Source organism: Daphnia pulex, chromosome 2 (genome assembly GCF_021134715.1).
Source record: "Daphnia pulex isolate KAP4 chromosome 2, ASM2113471v1".
NCBI classification, from domain to species: domain Eukaryota; kingdom Metazoa; phylum Arthropoda; class Branchiopoda; order Diplostraca; family Daphniidae; genus Daphnia; species Daphnia pulex.
This window is the reverse complement of record NC_060018.1, coordinates 11,190,920-11,213,189: the sequence shown is the minus strand read 5'-3', so window position 1 is coordinate 11,213,189 and position 22,270 is coordinate 11,190,920. Positions and strand designations below refer to the sequence as shown.

At 39.8% G+C, this 22,270-nt stretch overlaps 2 long non-coding RNA genes across 2 annotated transcripts; one reads left to right on the top strand and one right to left on the bottom strand.

The window, feature by feature from the left end:
* Positions 1 to 18,369: 18,369 nt before the first annotated feature.
* Positions 18,370 to 19,523, top strand: LOC124206015. Its single transcript, XR_006879537.1, has 3 exons — positions 18,370 to 18,894; positions 18,965 to 19,185; positions 19,258 to 19,523. It is a non-coding gene; the product is annotated as an uncharacterized LOC124206015 (long non-coding RNA).
* A 904-nt stretch (positions 19,524 to 20,427) lies between these two features.
* Positions 20,428 to 21,413, bottom strand: LOC124204874. The gene is made up of 3 exons (XR_006879150.1): positions 21,057 to 21,413; positions 20,766 to 20,986; positions 20,428 to 20,693 (listed from the first exon to the last, which is right to left on the bottom strand). It is a non-coding gene; the product is annotated as an uncharacterized LOC124204874 (long non-coding RNA).
* Between the last annotated feature and the right edge of the window lie 857 nt (positions 21,414 to 22,270).

Below are 22,270 nucleotides of genomic sequence, written 5' to 3'. Positions count from 1 at the left end.
GTTTGCAAGTAAACAAATTTTATAATGATTTGGCAAAATTTGATTAAAAAAAGAAAACCCAATACCGTATTTGGTAAAGGGTTCATCCGATGTATGAAACTCTTCATAAAGGGCCGGGTGCAATTCCATTTGTTCCACGACGGATTGTCGGATAGAGTGATGGAAGTCCCTAACACCGTAAAACTGGAGTGCCAGAGCAGAAAACAAACAATTTCTTAAAGGAAAAAACAAATTATTAGTCAGTAGGAAAGAACAAATTGTTATTTGTAATGGATATTTACCCATCAGCCGGAACATTAACCAATTCCAAGCCAATAGCTCGCAAAGAGGTCGACAACTGCGTTTCGAATTGCATAAACTTGATGCGGTGCGCTTCGGAAGAACTGGACGAGGGAGAAAACTGACGGGAGACGGACGTGTTAGAGACGGCAGCGTGGCCATCACCAGACTCAAATACCACTGACTGACTGTCGGGTCGCACGTACCCTGAATAAGATAAATGGTGAGATTTTGAAGAAAAACATGTATATGTAATAATACGTGGTGACTAATGACAAGGAAGGAAAAGAAAACGCTCGTGTAAAGACTAACTTGAGCTAGAAGAACTGCTGGACACATCCACATCATTTCCATCCACACATTCAACATCTTCGGCTACAGGCGAAGGAGTCTGGTGAGAGGTGACATTGGAATTGAATGATCCCGTTGGATTGCTGGACTCTTTTTGGGCAGCATCCAGCCAGTCTTCCCACGTTTCACCATTCCAGATTAAACCACGATCATGTGGCAAATTTTTGGATATTTGGCCAGACTTTTCTCCCATATCAACATCTACCAATGTGTTATCTGACACGTTTCGAGAGTCGTCAACTGGCATGCGTACACCTGTTAATGTTATGAAATGTAACAAATTTTATCAAATACATGGCTCTATTGACAATGGCGGGCAGTTTAGAAAATAAGAGGCGGTGAAAATGTTCAACCCACAAAAATTGATGACAGAGAGAGAGAAAATATAAATATTTTCTTGTAATACAAAATTAATGAAAGAAAGTTGCCGAGATGTGCTGGCCCGGCTGCTCCTGCTGTTTGCCCTTTCTTATTTAAATTTTAAAAGATTTAACCAAGACCGCCAATCGCGTGAACTCTCCCACATATCACCGAGTTCATTCCAATTATTTAATAACAAATGAAAACAGAAATGAAATAAATTCAGGTTGAAATTTAATTCAAACTCACAGGTGAGTAGCGGCATGACGGCAAGGCTTCCATCCGTGCAGCATTTCGATTGTCCGTGGCAGTCGTCTTCGCTGGAACACGCGTCTGTTTGTTTATTCTCCGCGGACGTGTCAGGTGGGCATCGGAATTTACGCGGACATCTGCCCGTCACTTTTAACCCGCCTGTTATACGACAAGCCAAAAATATAAAATTACGTGATTAGATTGAAATCAAATCAAATGATCAAAAAATCAAATTAATTGGGTACGAAACGGCCTTTGGAACACCGAAGCCGGGCGTAATGAAAAATGGTCCGCGGAGCCCCAAATGGACAAGAGGAAAAAGGAGGGGGGAGTCACTCACCAATTGTTTGACGTCTTTTCTTGCGGATTTGACCCATGTGGATGAAGTTTACCACATCTATGACTGGGCAGTCATTCCCGTCATCAGACGTTTCCGTGACGGAGGCTTCAGTCATCGATTTACTTTCTGCCACCTTAATATGGACACAAAAAAAAATTTGATTATTAAACTTCAATACGTGCCAAAAAGGGGGAAAAATATCATATGAGCTACCAATTTGGCACGTTCCAGAGCTGCAATTTCTTTGTGGTGGTTACAATCAGTAGGAATCAACGCCTGCGATCGCAATTCTGATACACGTCCTTTCCAAGTAGTTGAGAAAGTATTGTGTAAGAGACTTACGTGATTCCTAATATATTGAATTTTAAATTTTAGAATTTGCGCAAAAATAAATTCTATGGCAAATCAATTCCCAGATCCCATAGTGTTCACCACTAAAAAAATTTCATGCACCTAGTCCGAAAGAGGTTAATTTTTAGCAAATTTTAAGTAAAATACGCAAATTTTAGCAAAACACGCAAATTCTATGTAAAAATAGCAAATTAAAAAAAAATACACAAATTACGCAAAAAATGTGCAAATTAAGCATAAAGACGGAAAAAATAAGCAAATTACGCTAAAAATTGTAAATTAAGCTTAATATACGCAAAAAACGCAAATTTAGGAGTAAAAAATTTACGGAAATCAATCAAAAATTATGCAAAATTTAAGTAAATTACGCAAATTTTAAGCAAAATATTTTTGCTTCGTACACCCGAAGCCCCAGTGGTGAACCCCTCGCCGGATCCTTATAAAACTATTACCAAAAAATAGAATCGTCCGGCTTCAGTTGATCCTTACGTCGGGGGGGGGGGGACGAATTGACTGACTGTTACTGTTGACGTGACTGGTGACTTGAACTCATCAGACAATTTTGCTTTGTCCTTCGTCAACTCTTTGTACATCTTACTGTATTTCTGCTTGGAAATTATGTTTCATTTCATTTTATCCTCGGGAGTTTGTTGCTAGTAAAGAGAAAAATTAATGATTCCCAAAATTGGAAAAGTAAAATCATTAGTTTATTACTTTCCAGGAAATCGCTAGTGGTTTGTTTACAATAGTCTTCGAAACCGAAAAGGCTTTATCAGGGTTTTGCCTCTGATCAGGAAACATTCGTTCGGCACACTGGAAGAGAATTTGCTGGTAAACTCCAGCCGCAGATGGCACTGAAAACGTGTTTTCCATTTTTTTTAGAATATTCCTAATGTTGTCTGTACCATGAAGTATTCTAAAAAAATTATTTCAATTCGCAAATTTTGATTAGTGTCCGTGAACTAAAAAAAAAAACTCAAAAAGCTAATAAACTCTAAAAGCTATACAGTAATCAGTGTCTAAGCTATAACAGCAGGACTGATGTTGCTACTAATCCGGTCTTCACATTTTTCATATCAACAATAGACAATTGCCCAGCGCAACCTTCTAACAAAAATCGTCCAGCCCAAAAACACTTGACAATATCGCGTAATTTCGTATAGCAAAATTGTAGAAAAACAAAGAGAGACTCGGCCACACTCGGCCATATAGATGAGGTTGGAGTGAGTGTTGGGAATTTGCATTTGGAAATGAAACGACTGTAGAGAGTAAGTCTTGTTCTGTAGGGGGGGGGGATAGATGCATGAATAGATAGAGACTCGCTTGTTTCTTTTACACCAAGGCATCCCCCACCAATTCTCAATTGCAATAAATCAAGAACAAACAAAAAAATCAGAAGCAGAAACAGAATACGAGGAGGTTCGGGGAATCTCGGCTCGTTCCCAATAAGGTGGTGCAGACAGCTCGTCTACGGCCACAACGGGTCACGAACGGAGTAAGCTCAGGAAAAGCCCAAAGCAAAAAATCGAGAAAAAGAGATTTATCTATCAGAAGTTGCCCATTTTGCAGCGGCAGCAACAACGGCAGCAACAGTTGATGGAGAGGTAGGACGGCGTGTGTGGCCGCGGGCGGCTAAACGTCGTCGGCTCAAAAGACTGAACGAACAACCACCCAGACCGGCAGACAGACAAGACAGACACACGGCAATAAATATGGAGAAAAGAAACGCCTGCCCCTCCACAACAAAACATAGCTCAATTCACCTTGCGATGATTTGCCACCCAAAAGGAGAACGGTACTCACATTGTCACCGGGTCGAAATTTAAAAACAAAAATAAACACACCAAATTTTACACTCGAACGAGCCGAGCGCACAGAGTTTTTTAAAAGTTTGGACCTCCCGATGGGTACGTACTAAATAAAATAATACAAGTTCTTGTTGCATGTTACTCTCAACTGACGACTGGCCTGTGGTAACCTGCCGGACACTACTACTACTATAACGACAAACCCCAAAAAATATAACAAACCTAACTAACCAAGAAACTAGTCAGTTCTCTAGTTGCTCCCGTTTTCTTATTGTTGAACAAGAAAAAGCGCCGATTGCGCTGTGTCGAGAAAGAGACAATCAGCAGTTTTGGAAAAGAGGAGCGAAATCCATGGTCGGTTCCGCGTCGAAGATGGCCAAAGATGGCCAAAACAACAACAACAACAGACTAGGCGGCCATCGATCCATCATTATGGTGAACATGTGTCTCGCGTCAGATTGGATGGACCGGCCCATCACCACTGCCCACTCAAACAAATCGACTAACCGTTCATTCGACGTTCCATCTACACAGGGTATGGGTGGAGGCCGGAGGACTTGACGTGTCAAATTCTTGGAGGCTTTAGACGGCTGGACAAGCTTGGCCTTAGAAGCTGTTGGAGTCTTGGAGGCTTTAGATTGCTGGACAAGCATGGCCTTGGTAGGGGTTGGAGTCTTGGAGGCTTTTCCTTTTCTAAATTTAGAGAGAGAGAAAAATTTGAATATTGAAATTTATACAAAGTTCTCAGTTACGTAATGGTGAGACAAAAGGTATAGCTCTGTGTATGGAAGTATTTAAAAAAATAAATAAAAATAACGGCAACTGCAACCCACTGAATGACATGCAGTTAATAGTTGCCTAATGTGGTATGTAGATGGGCAAGGGCTGAAATAACAGACGGCCCTGTTTCCAGTCAACAGAGTTGGCAGGGACCCGTAGTAACCAAAAAAACAAAAAAAAGGGGAACGTATAGCCTAGTATTTATTATAAGCCCTTGCATTATGTAACATGACTTGCTAACATACCGTAAAAAATAAGAGATAATTGATTTATTCAACTCGGCTAGTTAATTTTAAAAATTGGGTTGAAAAGCCAAAAATCATAATTGCAAACGCAACCTGGCGGTGAAAAAAGAAAGATGGTGCTGATTACCCGCCAACAGAGTTGACAGCAACAGAAAAAGAAACCATTACTTGTAGTAGCCAAGTATCCGTGTGTGTTTTTTTTTTTATTCTGCCTGATTCAAAAAACAAGTTTGTGTATTGTGTTGGATTAGTTCGTTCCGAAAATGTTCTTACTGGATGCCTTCATCAAAAATTTGCCCACCAATGTTCTTGAATGCATTCTTGGACTCATTTCGCTTTAAAGTGATTTGCAATCTAGCAAACTTTTCTGCAAGAGATGGTTAAATCGTCTAAGGTATTCCATGTCGTCTTTGATTGTTGTTCCAGCTTGCTACAATCTTAATTTTTACTCAAACATTGATGTGGTCATCAAATATCCAATGAGGTTTCATTCAAGTCTCAACGAAAACAACATTCACTGGAAAGCCCTACAGACCACCAGTGACCTAACTACGATATTCAAGACTCAATTCACGTGCTGCCTGCTAAAATAAATTGTGTTTCTTTAAAAATAAAAAAAATTAACTTTAATCTGTTTTCAATTCCCTACACAGATAATTTCATGTATGTATTTAGAGGGTGCTCATTAACCAATACTACATTTAACGACTTGTGAAAATTAAATCTCACAACAAGAAGTTTGTTGAGGCCGCTTCCTACAGGATCCCTATACTTCACCCAAAGCTTCAATCATAAATAATATTTTTATACCATAAATCTCGTTTAAGGCCATCACATGACTGTTTTTAGAGGCATCGACGACGCCTCTGAAGTTTGTTTGCTAAAAACGCTAATAACATCCACGTGTAGAAAATAAATAAAAAAGCTTGCACTTACGAAGGCCTTTGAATTTCACTGATAAAGTCATCGTCCTCCTCCATTGGCGCCATATTTGATGACCGTTTTTTTACAGGAATAAACGCGAGCAAGAGGAACACACTGCAGCATGTGCTGAATTCTACTTATGACCATGAGATTCAATCGTAGGCCGTAGGCGTGATGCGGTTTATCATCGGTGGTCGAATAAAGCACCCACCCACCCCCACCGTGGAGTTCATTTCAATAATCTCTGTAGCTAGATAGCTGTTTGCTATCGGCTAATGGCAAATCTATCATATGGTCCCACCCACCCCCAACAACCTGTTTCCACCACACCACACATTTTTTTCCGCCAACCCACCACGTGTCAACAGAAATAGTCACATTCTGTCGTGCGCCAAGTCAACATTGATTGCTCGTTTAAAGTGAATTTCATTTCTTTTTTCCCTTCTTTGTGTTTGATTGACTGAATGTTTGTTTGCCGATGATTGATGTCCCATTGCTGCAGTACGCCCAATTTTCGTTGTGAACATCTTCGTCTGTGCAGTTCGTCACTTTAGCCGTGTCTTCGCCACCCCACTCGTGTCCAATTGCTATAGTACGCCCAATTTTCGTCGTGAACATCGTCGTCTGTGCAGTTCGTCACTTTGTTCAAGCCTTGTTTTGTTCACACCCGAACCAGTGCATTTGCTACATAAGTGAAAGTCAAACGAGTGACTTTTAGTGCCCGTCACCGTGGCTCTAGCTGGAGCATCGCAAATAAGAGCGGCAATTTCAACTTTTACATTTTCTCCATGAAATTCAAATCCCGAGTCAAACAAAAGTAAGACCTCAGTTCGAAATTGGTCAAGACTCAAGAGTGTGTTACTGTTTTCCGCTTTTGAGTAACAATGATAAACACCAATTTCAAAAGGACGAGAATCGGGAAATAATGGAATGAATCCAACAATGACTGTGAATTGGCTGGTAGAACTCTTGTTCAATTTAAGATCGTTAAAGCCAACATATTGGGTAAGCGTCTGATGATTTGTTGCCCGCCGAACTGTGTAAGTAATCGTAACAACCCATTTTGTATACCAAAATGCCTATAATAACCAGGTTAGACCGCAAAAAGCTGTACTATGTTTCTATCGGTCTGCACTGATGTTCTTGCACTTATGGTAACTCTGGATGAAATCTTTTGAAAATGCGTAGCACCTTATCCCAGTGAATGTGATGCATTTGATTTTCAACTTGCCAAGCTAATTGTTCCTTCAGTGATGCATTACAATTGTTTGGCCAACCTTCAATGTCAGATTAGCTCGCATCTTCACTGCACGAACTGTGCGAAGAAGCCTCTGATGTACTAGAACAGGCTCTACTCGTATTACTTTCACTCACAGTAGAACACATAAGAGAATCCGTCTGGATATCAACATGATATTGTTAATGAAGGTAAAACCAAATGTAACGCAAAAACAACCCTATATACCTCGCTGTAATGTAAAATAGCCTATCACTACAATCAAATAATTCACATTCCCTCAAAGTCGGTGACGCTGGATGATATGTCTGGATGTAGATAACTGTATCGTTAATGAAAAAGCACACACGCACAAAAATCACAACCTAAATACCTCGGTTGCATTTGGAGTTGGTGGCCTAGCACTGTAATCTAGTTCACATTCTGTGAAAGTGTTATTGATTGGCCTTGTTACTTGTGCAGGGGGGATTTCACAAAAATCTAATGAACTCTAACTATCAAATCCATTGGCAAAGTTAAAAAATGAGACTTGTTTGTTACTCTCCCTACGACGTTTCCTGTAGCCATTAGTTATGGAAACAATGTTTGGGCCCCTGTTTTAACAAAAATTAGTTGAGTAAAAAAATAATTTGTATTTTAAAAATTCGGTCTGAACAAGTTATCTGTAAGTATGATTTTCCAAACATGAAAACAGAATTCCGGAAACTAAAACTTAGGCCACTTTTCAGCTTTTCGTCTTTTCGACTACTTTTTTTCTGTTTTTCGTCGCGTGATGCGTTGCAAAATGCATTTTTTTAAAGAAGACCCGTCGAAATTTCCACGGAGAAAAGACAAATGACGTAAACATTTAAGAAGGAATAGTGATCTTTAATTACGTAAACCTAAATGTGGTTACAGTCCACAATTAAATAAAATTTGCGTTTACAAGAATGATTCATGGCCTTCACATGTTTTTCAATCCCATACTTTACTTTGTTAAAGTAGGGAAGTGGTAAGAAACGTTTAAGAAAAGGGGAAATTTTGATAGAATGATTTCAGTATTCAGGTCTAACTAAGTAGCATTACACGTGTATGGGTATTTCACAAAGTGCTCAAATTGGAATTCTGCGTCAAAAAGACAACATTCAAAACTTGTTGTCTTCGAAATGATTTATTTGGTCGTGAAATTTACTGAGATTGGTCGTAACGAAGTGGTTCCAGAATGTTGGACGTTGAACTATGGAAAATGTTACTGGCCAACGAAAGATCCCCAAGAAAAAGTACGTAGAGGCGAATTGCTGAAAACTACTTGGCCTCAACATTCTATACAAAAAATTTCCGCACACACCGTAAGTTATTGTGCGATGTGAGTGTAACAAAAGCTAAATCAGGAGAAGAGAAATTTTGAAGTCTTCATAGGAAACGACGTTCAACTCAGGCTTCACGTGAAAATAGCACATAACACAAATCCCTCCCCCTCAACCCGGGACAGCAGAAAAGTAAAGGTTTCCTTTTGAAATTCTTTCATAAAAACGCATCTATTAATTCCCATTATCCTCCCATTACATGTGCGGAGAGTTAGAGACAAAGAGGAAACAATAGAAACGAAATTTCATAGTTGAAAAAGAACCTGAATCGGAAAAGCGTAGCTTGACTTCCCGTGATATATGTGTGGTATTTGTGCAGGAAAAAGCAAACGTTGCCTTGACTCAAAAGGAAAAATTGTTTATGGATTACTTAAAAGGTAACTTTTTTTGGCCTTGGTCTTAGACCAACAACTTTTTCTCTGTTATTCGTATCTGATTCTGTACTATTAGGCATTGAACATTATGTACGAACTAGAGCACAGTATGTTGTTGATGTGAAGCTAGAACAGCGAGATCAAAGGAAAATTCTCGTAAGTCTTAAAGATTACGAACGAGCATGCATTTCTTCCAGCAACGATTCAAAGATGCTGGACCTAGTGGTAAAAAACGGCACCCTGTATTCCATAAGGATTTGACTATGCCACTTCGTAAGATGAAAGATTATAGAGTATTTGAACAACAACTTGATATGCCTGAAATAAGGAACAATTTGGTAAGCTGCCGTGTCTCTTTGAATGCCATCGATGTATTATAACAATGAGTTACTCTTTTCGTTTGCAAAATTGCCAAACTTAAGATATAAGAGGCACAGGATTTTTAATCCATGGAGGTTAAAAGTTAAAGGCAAACTGTAATAGGTGATTCACCAAAAGGTGTTGTCTACATTTATATAACATTCCAGAAGTGCAGGACGCCTTTTAATTTAACTGTGGTATTAAAAGTATGTACCTTTCGGATTGCACTGTTTACATTCAAAGAGTAGTAAACAAAAATAAAATGTTAAAATTTTTTATTTATCTTTCAAAATTTTTTTTAAAGAAATTTCTAAACCATAGAGCATGGAGGTTGACAGTTGAATGATGCCCTGCACTAACGGAGCTAGAGCCAATTGACAAAGACAATGACAAAGACCAATTGGAAGAGCAACGAAGTGCAGTTGGCGCTAAAAACCAAGAACTGGTTGCAACCCAAGATCGTCTGACGTTGGCTTTGACTGCTTCTTCTAATTTGAACGTATGTTGGAAACGCGCAATGGCTACTCTATATGTCATGCAAAATCACAGTTTTCTTGTCTTGACAGGAAAAAGAAGTACGAAGATTTGATGGAAATTCAGAAAACTGGAATGGAAAAGAAGATCTTAGTACTAAGCAAGCTTGTTGAAAGCGAAGAAACCCGGTGAGTTAATCTTAAATTACTTAAATTCCACGAAATCCTTTTAACTCGTATTAATGAATTGTGTAATTTTAAAAACAGTTTGAATGTAGCAACTCAGAAAGAATGCTCATCAAACGTGTTTTACGATGTAAGCTACAATGTTAGTCCTATCGACCATATTAGAATCGACGAAGTTAACTTAGACGGAAAATACATCCGCCTATTAAATAAGAGCGAAAAGGTAAAAAGGTTTTCTTTATATAATTTTTAATTTATCCTGAAAATTTTTCGTCAATTTGCAGGAGGATGTTTACTTGTGTGTCAGTGCAGGTGTAGAATTCCTTGTCGATTAACCGCCAAAATAAGTGTGAAAAAGAACCATTGTCAAGAGCTTTAAATCCTGAGGCAGGTGAAGGTGGCTCTCACGGTACAGTTAACGAACGAGCATAAAGGTGCATGCAATAAATATGCATAGTTTTGTTTCAAAAGACAATAATAATTCTTTATATTTTGGGCAACAACAAATCCCATCTGCAATTGGGCGAAGCAATTGATCGGGAGTCAGGAGACTTTTTAGACGGTGGTCAAAATTGAGGAAGTAAACTACAAGCCTGATGAGAACCCGTTCAAAATAAAGAAAGAAAAATTGGAAACCGAGAAAGTTGTGATACAGTGTGGTGTTGAAGTGGATGACGATTTCATGGAATAGTTACAAAAGTAAAATTTGAATTCAAATTTTTCCAGAAGAACCATTTACTACCAGTTCACTAACCAAAAGAACTTCACAAACTTCAAAACTGACATTATTTTGTAGTGAACTAGATGATGTATCGATTACATAGTCCATAGACCTAAAGCAGCATTTAACAATAAAAATGTTTATTTCTTGTGAAATCAGTAGCTAATGGACATTTAATTGTTTTTAAAAAATCTGGAAAAAAGGTCACTGTTGTGTCCGGGTTGCAATCGTCAGATTGCGACTTTATTCAAGCAACACAACCAGATTTTACGATTAAGATTACACACAGGAGGGAAGAAACGAAGACATGAAGGGGGAACCTTAACGCACGGAGTCGCGAGCCTGAATAACCGCCTCTAAGCGTCTCTCTCCATTCTCGCCCGTCGCGACCGTCGCGACATCTATTCCCACGTATGGCAACTCTTGAATACATCACAACCCTTCCCGAGCCGACGTACGCTGCCGATGGCAATCAACAGCCGGATGGAGGCTCCATACATAATAAAACAAGGGCGTAGCCCAGCGGCCGTGTACACATATAGCAGAGGAATGTAGATGTTCAAATGGGTACGATTTAGAACATGATGGTTGACCAATAAAACACATTAAAGACAAAAATGAGATGAAATAGACGGGGGGAGGTAATTAGAAAAGTTAACACGGGGCTTGCGCGTTCGGGCGCTCCTGCCCGGGATGGTGGGGTATCCGCTGCCGGCTGCTGTCCGACGTCAGGAGGTTCCGTTGCCATCGCCGCGTGTTGATCGCTCAACCATGATCTATAAATAAGAGGTCTACGAACTGTAGTCTGCTAGACCCGATTTTGACGTTTCGTCTGCTAATTCTTGAAAATAAAATTGGGCATCCGCTTGGTGCTCTGGCTGTCCCGGTCAGTCATACTTTCCATGGGGAAGTATACGGAAAGGAAGGTTTTTTCGCTTAAATTTAACATTTTACGTTAAACTAATTGTTTTATATGAGCATCCATCAACTTTATTAAGTGTATCGTTCATCTTTATTATAATATACAACAGTTATTGACATTTTTCGATGTTGATGTCGAGTATATTTAAATTTTTAGAGCGCTTTTGGGCTGAATTCAGCTGAATTAAACTATTTTTCCTATATTCCGCTGTGGTGTACTGTAACTTTACCAAGGAAAACGTAACATTCATCAACAGCAATGATGATGTACACTAAATATCTGTTTTCGCTCCATTTTTTAAAAATAATTGTTGGGTGCTATTATTTGCGAGATTATTTGTTGCGTATGGTGGGCGGAAACGGCGAGACACGATCTTCACTTATATGATGACAAACTGCTTTTGTAAAAAAAAAAAAAAAAAAACTTAGCTGCTGGTTAGCTAAATAATTTACGATTTCATTGTGCAGTGCGTGATATGGCGGCGGCGGCGCTAAGGCGACGTCTTTGGTAAAAACGTCAGAGAGAGTTTGAATAATATTGGAGTATTTGAATAATAATAATCAGAAATTAATAAAAAAACCCGAATATACTAGATGGCTCGGATTGCACACGAGCGGCGTCACATATTATTGTAAGCGCAGCTCACCCGGCCGGGCTTCAAAATGTACACAGACAATCGGAGGCCAGCCGGAACACTAATGCCATTCCATTACCTATTAAGCTAAATGCGAAGCTATGTAGAAGAAAAGAGAAAAAATAAGAAGGTCCAGCCGTTTTGGTTTGAGAGATTCTTTTTTTTTCTTTTGGCAAGCTACGCCCGCATTAAAGCATAAGATGCTATGTAGTAACAGACATCATAATATGCCTTGTTCCCTTCCAGTCTCTATAAATATACAGAGTAAAGAGCGCTGGCCAACAAGTAATATTATCCATTATTATACCATATAGCCTTACATGCAAGAAATGCATGACTCTCTGTAGCATGCACTCGAATTAATAAAGCGTTCTTCTTATTCTCAGGTCTTAGCCGCCGTCAAACGACTATAATGTAATTTCATATTCCCCATGACTCGCAATGGGATTAGAGATTAAATTGCATAATCGTATAATTGCGCTCCGCCAAAAAGCGCTCTAAAAATTAGAATATTCAAAATCAAAACCGAAATATGTCAATTATGGTTGTATGATATAATATAGATGAACAATACACTTAATAAAGTTGATAGATGCTCATATAAAACAATTAGTTTAACGTAAAATGTTAAATTTAAGCGAAAAAACCTTCCTTTCCCTATACTTTCCCATGGAAAGTATGACTGACCGGGACAGCCAGCGCACCAAGCGGATGCCCCAATTTTATTTTCAAGATTTAGCAGACGAAACTGCTAGCAGACGACAGTTCGTAGACCTCTTATTTATAGATCATGGCTCAACTCTCGTGCCGCAACGTCTTCTTCTTAGGCCGCTGCCTGGACCATGGGGCGGAGAAAACGTCTGTTGTGCCAGAGCACGCTACCGCTGGTAATAAATTTCACGCGGTATGATCGATACTGGCCAACCGCGACGATCACCCCAACCTAGATCCATAATTTTGTGTTGGTGTCTTGAACACGTACCGGCACCCCGACAGGAAGAGGGGAAAGTGGACGAGCTCGTGAATCGAAACGGAATTTTGCGGCTGCGTTCACTTTGGCCTGTCGTTCTCGCACCGCCATAACCTCTTTCCATTGGCTTGTATAGGACGAGGTGTGGGCTGGCACGATAGAGCGGAGATGATGGCCGAAGACAATTTGAGCCGGCGACAGTCCCGTCACGAGCGGCGTATTCCGGAATTCCAGCAATCCAGCGAGAAACTCTTCCGATGATAAATCTCCCGACGGAGCCAGCTTCAGCACCAACTCCTTCACCGCAGCCTCGGTGTGTCCCTTGCTTTGGGGATAGAGCGGGGTGGAACTACCCAACGCTACCCCCCAGCGTTGAAGGGCCGCCTGAAAAATTCCGTCGTCAAATTACGGGCCGTTATCAGAGCGAAAACGCATTGGAACGCCTTATTCCACGAAGTTGCTGATGACGGCTTGCATCACCTCACGAGCTGTTGGGTCGCGCTTCCACTGGTGCACCACTGTCCATCCCGAAATTCAGTTCACATAAACCAGGACGTGGAGGGATTCATGTTGGAATAGGTCAGCAGATACGTCCTCAAAGACGTACGTTGGCAGTGAGTCGGCCATCAGTGGCTCCTGGCCCTGGCTCGCCAGCCGTTCCTGGAAGGTGGCACACCGCTCCACCAACATAGTGATGTCGTTGGTGATCCTAGGCCAGTACTCCGTCTGCTGCGCGCGTCGTTTTGTTCTTACGATTCCCTGGTGAGCTGTGTGCAATTTGGTGAGGACGTTGCGGAATGCGATAAATTTAATTAATTTTAAAATTCATTTATAACATTTTAAAATTCATATTCAATATTTTAAAATAGAATTAACAAAAATAAGTAATAAAAAAAACATTTGATTTATACATGCCGCTTTAGCTTTTCCGCCACACCGGCTTGTAAATGCGGTTATGCTAACGAAACAACAATCCATTTTCTGTTTGAACGTAAACTTTTTGCTCGCCAAAGACTCCTTCTATAGGAATCGGTAGAGGCCAGCTACGGGTGCTGGACACCCTCACTTTCAGAGTTTGCATCATCCGTCAAATTCTGGAAATCCCTCATAACTTACATCACTGCCACTAAACGCCTTGAATTCAAGCGTGCTGTTAGAGCTCTTCCAGCCGATCTACCTCGAGGAATGTCTATATCCACCTAAAACTCTCTGCTGCTAACCCTTCTCGGTTTAGTGTTTACGTCAGTCATCCCGGCTGTTGCTCCTGTGCCCGAATTTTTTTACATAAAAAATCCGTCAGGTCACCGGCAACAGCCTGCAGGAACGGCAAGTGGTTCATCGACGTCCTGAGAGACGTGGAGCGCAAGGACGTGACCAACGTGCAGCAGATGCACATCTTCATCTCTCAGTTCTTCCACAAATTTGATTTGCGCACGACGATGCTCTACATTTGCGAGAACCACTTCCAGCGCATCTCCAAGCGCAGCATGTTCACCGGGCCGAAGGCGGTCAACCATTTTGGTCGACCGGACAAGACCCGCGTTTTCACATATTGCAATCATCTCAAAAATTCAATTGAAAGTTTGAATTCCTTATTATGAATAAAAATAATCACTTCTCATTCATTTTACGTATCGATACAAATTATGTTAAACGGTGCTGTGGGGCAATGCCCCGCGTTGATGCGTTCTCATGTTGCATTCGTCGCAACCATTAAATTAGTAGTTAGTAAGATCACAGATAAACAATTAAACACCCACAGCCAAATTACAGCTAATAAATTCATAAATTCCCCTAGACTGTGTCATCAAACAATGTGTCAACCCTCAATTTACACTACGCTAGATGTCAGCACGCGAAGGACTTACTACAAAGTTGGCTAACGTCCGAAGTTGCCAAGTCGATTAAAGCGAAGAAAAAAGAATTGGACTCGAACTGGGTAATAGCACAGTTAAAAACCATTGGTTGATTCTCTCCATAAGAGAATTAACATGGCCAACTGTCGCCAACATTCTTGCTACCCTTCCTCCGTTTCCTCCAATCTTGGACTATTTTTCCTGACCTCTCGGCCGATCTTGTCCGTCGAGTCGGCCAGCTACGCCAGGCCCGGCGACAGGAACAGCAACATGGTAATGCGCGCACAATTTTTCAGCGTTGCCAAAAATTAAAAAAAATATATACAGTACCCACCACAGGTATTGGATCACCCCGGTCCAAAAAAGGCGTTTCATCCCGCGCGAGATAGGCCTAACGGTGTCTCGCGCGAGAATTTTTAAAAAATACTTTGATTGGTCGTACTAGGTTTATTTTTTTTAGCAGAAAGAGCAGCGTATTTTTAATTTTAAAAAAGTTTTAAGGTTATGTATTTAAATTCATCGTTCATAAATATTGGTCACCCAAAAATTTATCGCATGGCCTGTCCCTACCCGCGGCATGGCCTTAGGATATGGCAGACATAGGATTCCTTCGCGCCTTATTTTTTTCCCTTTCCGATTCCTATCCCCCTGTATCTTTTTTTAATGTTTCCTTGTTTTTTCTATATTTTAAAGCGAAATAGATGGAATGACTAGATTCTGTAAAAAATGCAAGTTTTGTCACATTTTTTACAACGAAATCTGAGTTTGTTTTCTATGGCAAGGACTTAGAAAAAAAAACGTGTTCAAACATGTTTCAGGAAAAATCCGCAAGAAGTCACTAGTGCATGCAAGGGAGACTGCTCGGACGAAGCCCTCATGGAGAATTCCTACAGGGTGGCGTCACCATCCTCTCTATCACTCTGATTTAGTTTAAAAGCCTAATTTTTGTTTCATATTTAATGTAGTCATTTTTAAGTTAAAAACATAATTTATTTGTTTGCCAGCGTTTGTCCCTTTCTTCCCCCCCCCCCCATTTCCACCCCGCGCGCCTTTTTCTCTGATAAACAGAGAAATCGCGCGCTTATGAGGGGGTGACAACCCGGCGTGGGTGGAAATGGGGGGGGGAAGGACTAGAACGGGCAATAAAATCAAAACCGTTTTCAATTCACAATTGACTAGATTAAATATGACGCAAAAAATCTGAAAATGAAGAATGTTGTTCAGCTTGTGAACCTCTTCATTTCAGAGTTTTCCGCGTCAACCTACCTCTAGCGCGTCAACCTCGTTCTTTAGTTATTCCCCTTCAAAGTACCCTAATTTGCATGGAGCACTATAGAGTGTTCCCAAACTTAGGGATCCATTTTAAACCTTCCTATCCCTCCCCTTGATAGGAAAAATCTGAAAAAAATCAGCATATTCCTACATACTATGGTTACGGCCAAAAAAATCATCGCGATCCGACGAAAATTGGATTTTTCGGATTGCAGAGAAAAAAAGCCAAACTTCAAAAGGTTCCCTCTCGCACGCGCGCGCGTTCCCAAACTTTAGGTGGGTTCTGTATCGGGGAGAGGGGGGCTAGTTGGCAGGTGGGGTAAGTTGGCATTTTGTTAGACCATTTACAGACCAAAACAAATCTAGCCTTTTACACCAAATATGAAAGAAAACACCCAGATTGTTCATACAAAATTTCAAAAGTATACGACTTCCCCAACAGGAGCTATAGCAAAAAGAAAAAAAACGGCAAAAAGTTTTTTTTTGCCTCTCAGCACTTTTTATTTTTCTCGTAGTATAAAACTCTAAGAGTGTCAGAAAACCTATATTAGCAAAAAAGAATTAATGTTTGTTTTATTTTTAAAAGAAACCCGACATTTCTACATTAATAAGTTATTTAGTTATCAATTTATTGTTCGAAAAGCACCCTGTGGGGTTAGTTGTCAGAAATTTGGGGCAAGTTGACAAGTGGCAAGGGCAAGTGGGGCAAGTTGACAGATTTTTTTGCAGTTTCTCTCAATTTCACAATTTCGTGTAAATGAACATTGTAAACAAATACGATCAATTCATAGAGAATTGAAATCTGAATCGGATTCATTCATTCATTTTACCAGTAGTGTACTCAAAAAATTCAGAAAAATTCCGAAAAAAGCACCTGCCAACTAGCCCCCCTCTCCCCATTCTTGAAATTTCCAATATTAGTACGCTTTTGCACACATGGTTAAAAGCTCAATTTTTTAAATTAAATACAGAGCTAAATAATTAGAAAAGAGCGACCTGCCCCAGGCCTTTTAGCCCCACTCTCCCCTATATTCCTTCTTGAATCAAAAGTGTTTGGATAAGCGTCGCGATATCCCGAAACCTGTTGTGCAGAGTATAAAAGGATGGATGAATTCGAAAGTTCAATGATTACTGATTCGGGATCTCGCCTATTAGTATGTACCAGCAGAGAAGGAACGTCGTTGACGGCTTTTAACCTGCATTTAACACAAGAGCCAAAAAAGTGGAAGGACCGGTAGGATGAAAATGAAAATTTTACACTAAGAAGCGATACGCATTACATATAGTGCTTCTTTTTATTTATAGTCTGAAGTCTACCCCGTCTACCCGTCGGAAATGAACTGTGTGGGTCTCATTCGACAAGAAACAAAGGTAATTGCTGGCCTTGTTAACGGTAACATGTACATCTTTGAAATGGAAATTATTTTGATACCACAGTGCCGCTTTTGGAGACCATCCGTCAGCAGCGGTGAACTGCATGATTCCTATCATGGACAGTGTCCTTATTACTGGTTGTGATGATGGGAAAATCCGGGCCATTAGTCTATTTTTACACATTGATTCTTGGAGGTAGGCCTAGTGGGTCACCACAGATTTCTAATTGAACGTTTAGACATTTCAACGTGTGGTCACTACATAGCATCTACCTCCCACGACGGACGCGTGCGGTTTTGGAATAATTCTTACTTCGAGGATCCCGAATCCCGATAAAGGTCGACCACTAAGAAATATGTCCGCAACAAGAAAGATTCGGATTTCAGCTCTAAGAGACGCAACAAAGTTGATTTTTTTGCGAGACTTGCCGAACCTGAGCCTATATGGACATGGATTCTGAAACGGAGTCGGTAGTTAGTTCAGACAGCGAAGAATAATTTATACTTTAAAATCTTTACGTGAATGATGTATTCTAAGAGTCGGGACTAATATTACAATCGCAACGTCGAACTGGTCAAAAGTGTTGATGAATTAGGCTATTTATGTTAAACATATCGTTGCAATGAAGGTTTCTGTAAACCTTTTGAGCAATCTTGTTTTCCCTTAGTATCGTTCAGACTACAGCTTCTTACGTACTACGTATAACGTAAATTTGGTTTCAGCAACCGTAACGTGGAAGGCAACCAACTTTTCGTTGTGAAGAAACGGTTGCTTAAACCAAAAATACGTTATACGTAGTACGTAAAACCACGGTCTACCAGGAGAGGTAGACTAACGCCATGGCAGCAGAATAATCAAGGGACTTAGAAGGTTCCTTAAAATGCCGCTTAATCGCGGGCGTAGCTTGTTCACCAGCTGTTGTGTGTGTCTCCCTCTCCCCCCTCCTTCCAACATGGTCTCCACGTACGTACGGGCATGTCCGTACCAAAAACCGTCGCATTTCTAGCCTTCTCATTGGCTCACAGGCCTCAGATGGACAGTCCCTCAGCAGCCAGCATCGCATTGCAGTCGGCAATTGTTTTTTTGTTTTGTTTTCTTTCTCGGTTGTTAATGGCCGCCTGCTTTCATGAAAAATGGATGGAAACGTCAGTTTTAAAAAGGGGCTTACTGCTCGCGAGTTAAGAAGAAATGCACACAGAAGAGGAATAACTAAAATAAGAAAGGAAGATAAAGCTAAAGCCCAAGGTGAACCCTCGTCAAGACCTCGTTGTTTGGGTGCTTTGCGTTCACCAGAAAATAGTGAATCTACAAAAAGGAAGAAAACAGCTAAATCATTAGCTACAAAGAAACCTCGCATGGATAATCCTGATAATAGTGTTAGTTCTCCTTCTGCAAATGTGTTTTCAACTGCATTGGAAAGTGATATTACCCAACTTGATGATAGGTTTGATGTTTCCTGTCAAGAAAAGCTTGCACAAAGTGAGTTTTAAGTTATCTTATTTGTTATCCATCGTATTCTTTTTTAATTTGTTTTTATTCTTGTGCCCAGGTGGTGAACAATTGTTGAAAACTTTATGCGTATTATGCTTTTCATTTAGGAGGCTATAAACTCTCACCGGTTAAGCTCTCCTAGAACATGATTGGATTGATTGGCCATTTAAATGCTGTTTGAAATCAATCACTCTTTATCAATGAGAATGGATATTCTACTACGGATACATGGTTGCTGGTTTATGTGTGTGGATTGATTAATCACCAATATTGAGCTAGGTATCTTGTCTTAATTTCATTATGTTGTTGATTTGTGTTGTCCCCTCTATTAATCTGTTTTTCTTTTTGTAGTTACGTGACGCTCACGGCAAAGTCTTCGTTTTCATTACAACACTACATGATTGCTGGGAAGGTGAAGACTTACCAAGCTGTTTTTAGTTCCGTCTTATTATGGAATCCTGAAGAAACTTCGAAAGTTGCGTCTACTAGATGGGATTGATTAATTAATTTCTTAGACTAGAAGTACGTGTCATATCTGTCATTCTGTGTTGTTCAGTTAACAAGGCTTGTCGCTCGATTTCACGCGAATAATTCATGAGAAATACAAATTTCGTAACACACAAATGTATTGTAGTTTGTACTGTAGGCTAGCCGTGTAAGACCCAAACAGTAGACGATAGAAAAGATGAGCTATTAAAATAATTATAATCTTAAAGATAATCACTATGCACATAAAATCAACTGTTTTTGAATTCATATGTGGTTTCCTCATGAAAAATGGAGTATGGTTCATTTTTTTCTGGCGGAAGCCAGCATAGCGTTACGTAAACAGGGGTTAAAAATCGTTCGGGGTAAATTACACGTATATACATACACAATAGACTGTTTTTGAATACATATTTGGGTTCCGCGTGAAAAGTTGAGCATAGAACACTAGTTTTATTATTATTGGCGGCAGCCTGCATGGCATTTATGGGCATCAGCGTGAAAACTCGTTCAGCGTTAATTATATGTACATGCGTATAAAATAGGGGGTTTTTGTATTCATATTCGGATTCCGCGTAAGAAGTTGGGTATAAAATATTGTTTTTTATTGTTGGCGGGAGGTTGCATAGCATTTATGTGCGTCAGCGTGAAAAATCGTTCGGCGTGAATTACAGGTGCAGGCATGCCATGCAGGCTGCCGCCAATAATAATAAAACTAGTGTTCTATGCTCAACTTTTCACGCGGAACCCAAATATGTATTCAAAAACAGTCTTTTGTGTATGTATATACGTGTAATTTACCCCGAACGATTTTTAACCCCTGTTTACGTAACGCTATGCTGGCTTCCGCCAGAAAAAAATGAACCATACTCCATTTTTCATGAGGAAACCACATATGAATTCAAAAACAGTTGATTTTATGTGCATAGTGATTATCTTTAAGATTATAATTATTTTAATAGCTCATCTTTTCTATCGTCTACTGTTTGGGTCTTACACGGCTAGCCTACAGTACAAACTACAATACATTTGTGTGTTACGAAATTTGTATTTCTCATGAATTATTCGCGTGAAATCGAGCGACAAGCCTTGTTAACTGAACAACACAGAATGACAGATATGACACGTACTTCTAGTCTAAGAAATTAATTAATCAATCCCATCTAGTAGACGCAACTTTCGAAGTTTCTTCAGGATTCCATAATAAGACGGAACTAAAAACAGCTTGGTAAGTCTTCACCTTCCCAGCAATCATGTAGTGTTGTAATGAAAACGAAGACTTTGCCGTGAGCGTCACGTAACTACAAAAAGAAAAACAGATTAATAGAGGGGACAACACAAATCAACAACATAATGAAATTAAGACAAGATACCTAGCTCAATATTGGTGATTAATCAATCCACACACATAAACCAGCAACCATGTATCCGTAGTAGAATATCCATTCTCATTGATAAAGAGTGATTGATTTCAAACAGCATTTAAATGGCCAATCAATCCAATCATGTTCTAGGAGAGCTTAACCGGTGAGAGTTTATAGCCTCCTAAATGAAAAGCATAATACGCATAAAGTTTTCAACAATTGTTCACCACCTGGGCACAAGAATAAAAACAAATTAAAAAAGAATACGATGGATAACAAATAAGATAACTTAAAACTCACTTTGTGCAAGCTTTTCTTGACAGGAAACATCAAACCTATCATCAAGTTGGGTAATATCACTTTCCAATGCAGTTGAAAACACATTTGCAGAAGGAGAACTAACACTATTATCAGGATTATCCATGCGAGGTTTCTTTGTAGCTAATGATTTAGCTGTTTTCTTCCTTTTTGTAGATTCACTATTTTCTGGTGAACGCAAAGCACCCAAACAACGAGGTCTTGACGAGGATTCACCTTGGGCTTTAGCTTTATCTTCCTTTCTTATTTTAGTTATTCCTCTTCTGTGTGCATTTCTTCTTAACTCGCGAGCAGTAAGCCCCTTTTTAAAACTGACGTTTCCATCCATTTTTCATGAAAGCAGGCGTGTTGGGAATATAATGACTCCCAACAGTGATCGACACTTTACTATTGTTATTTATGTGTAATTTGTAGGGACCTCAACAGAGGGCCCCAATTTTACCCACTCTTCCCACTCAATCTATTGTTCCCTAACCTACTCAACCCTAAACTAGCTATCGAAATCCCAAAATGATGTATATAGATCAGTGTGAAATATAAGGATCTACTAGCAACAACAAAAAAGGTGTCATCTCTCTTATCTCATTCTTGGAAGTTGAACGGTCGACACCGCCAACAAGAGTTCCATTTCCAACATGGTCCTTCGAACATTTGTTTTCTCCAACCAGTGTTAAGTTTATCCTATCACACTCAAAATTTTCTCTCGTTCTTTTTCCTTTGATTGTCATCGTCGTCACCTCTCGTAAAAATTTTTTATGATGGCTGATCAATCACTTATCAGTATTCTTATCTCTTTCTCTGAATTTAACTTAATTATTCTCGGGGTCTAGTAAGTAAATAGACCCCCTTCAGTCAGTAAATTAAATTTGCTCTCTCTTGAATTAAAGCTGAAATCTTTCAGAAATTTCGTAAAATTTAAAACACATTTTCTTAGTCAAAATTTTGAGGGGTGAATTTTTTTTTCACGCAAACTATCATCGCCTAAGTTGATTATTCTCTCTATTCTCTCGTTCATTAATTGAGCTCTCTACCTCTTCAACGTGTTCACCTCGTGTGAGCCCTAGGCGATATTCCCTCTCTCTCTCTATTGATAAGCCCCACGGCATTGTCATTGTCAAACGAATCTCAGCTGATTTGGGTTGACTTCCCGTTCCTTTAAACTGGGATAACACGGGAATCTCTTCCCTTTCAAGAAT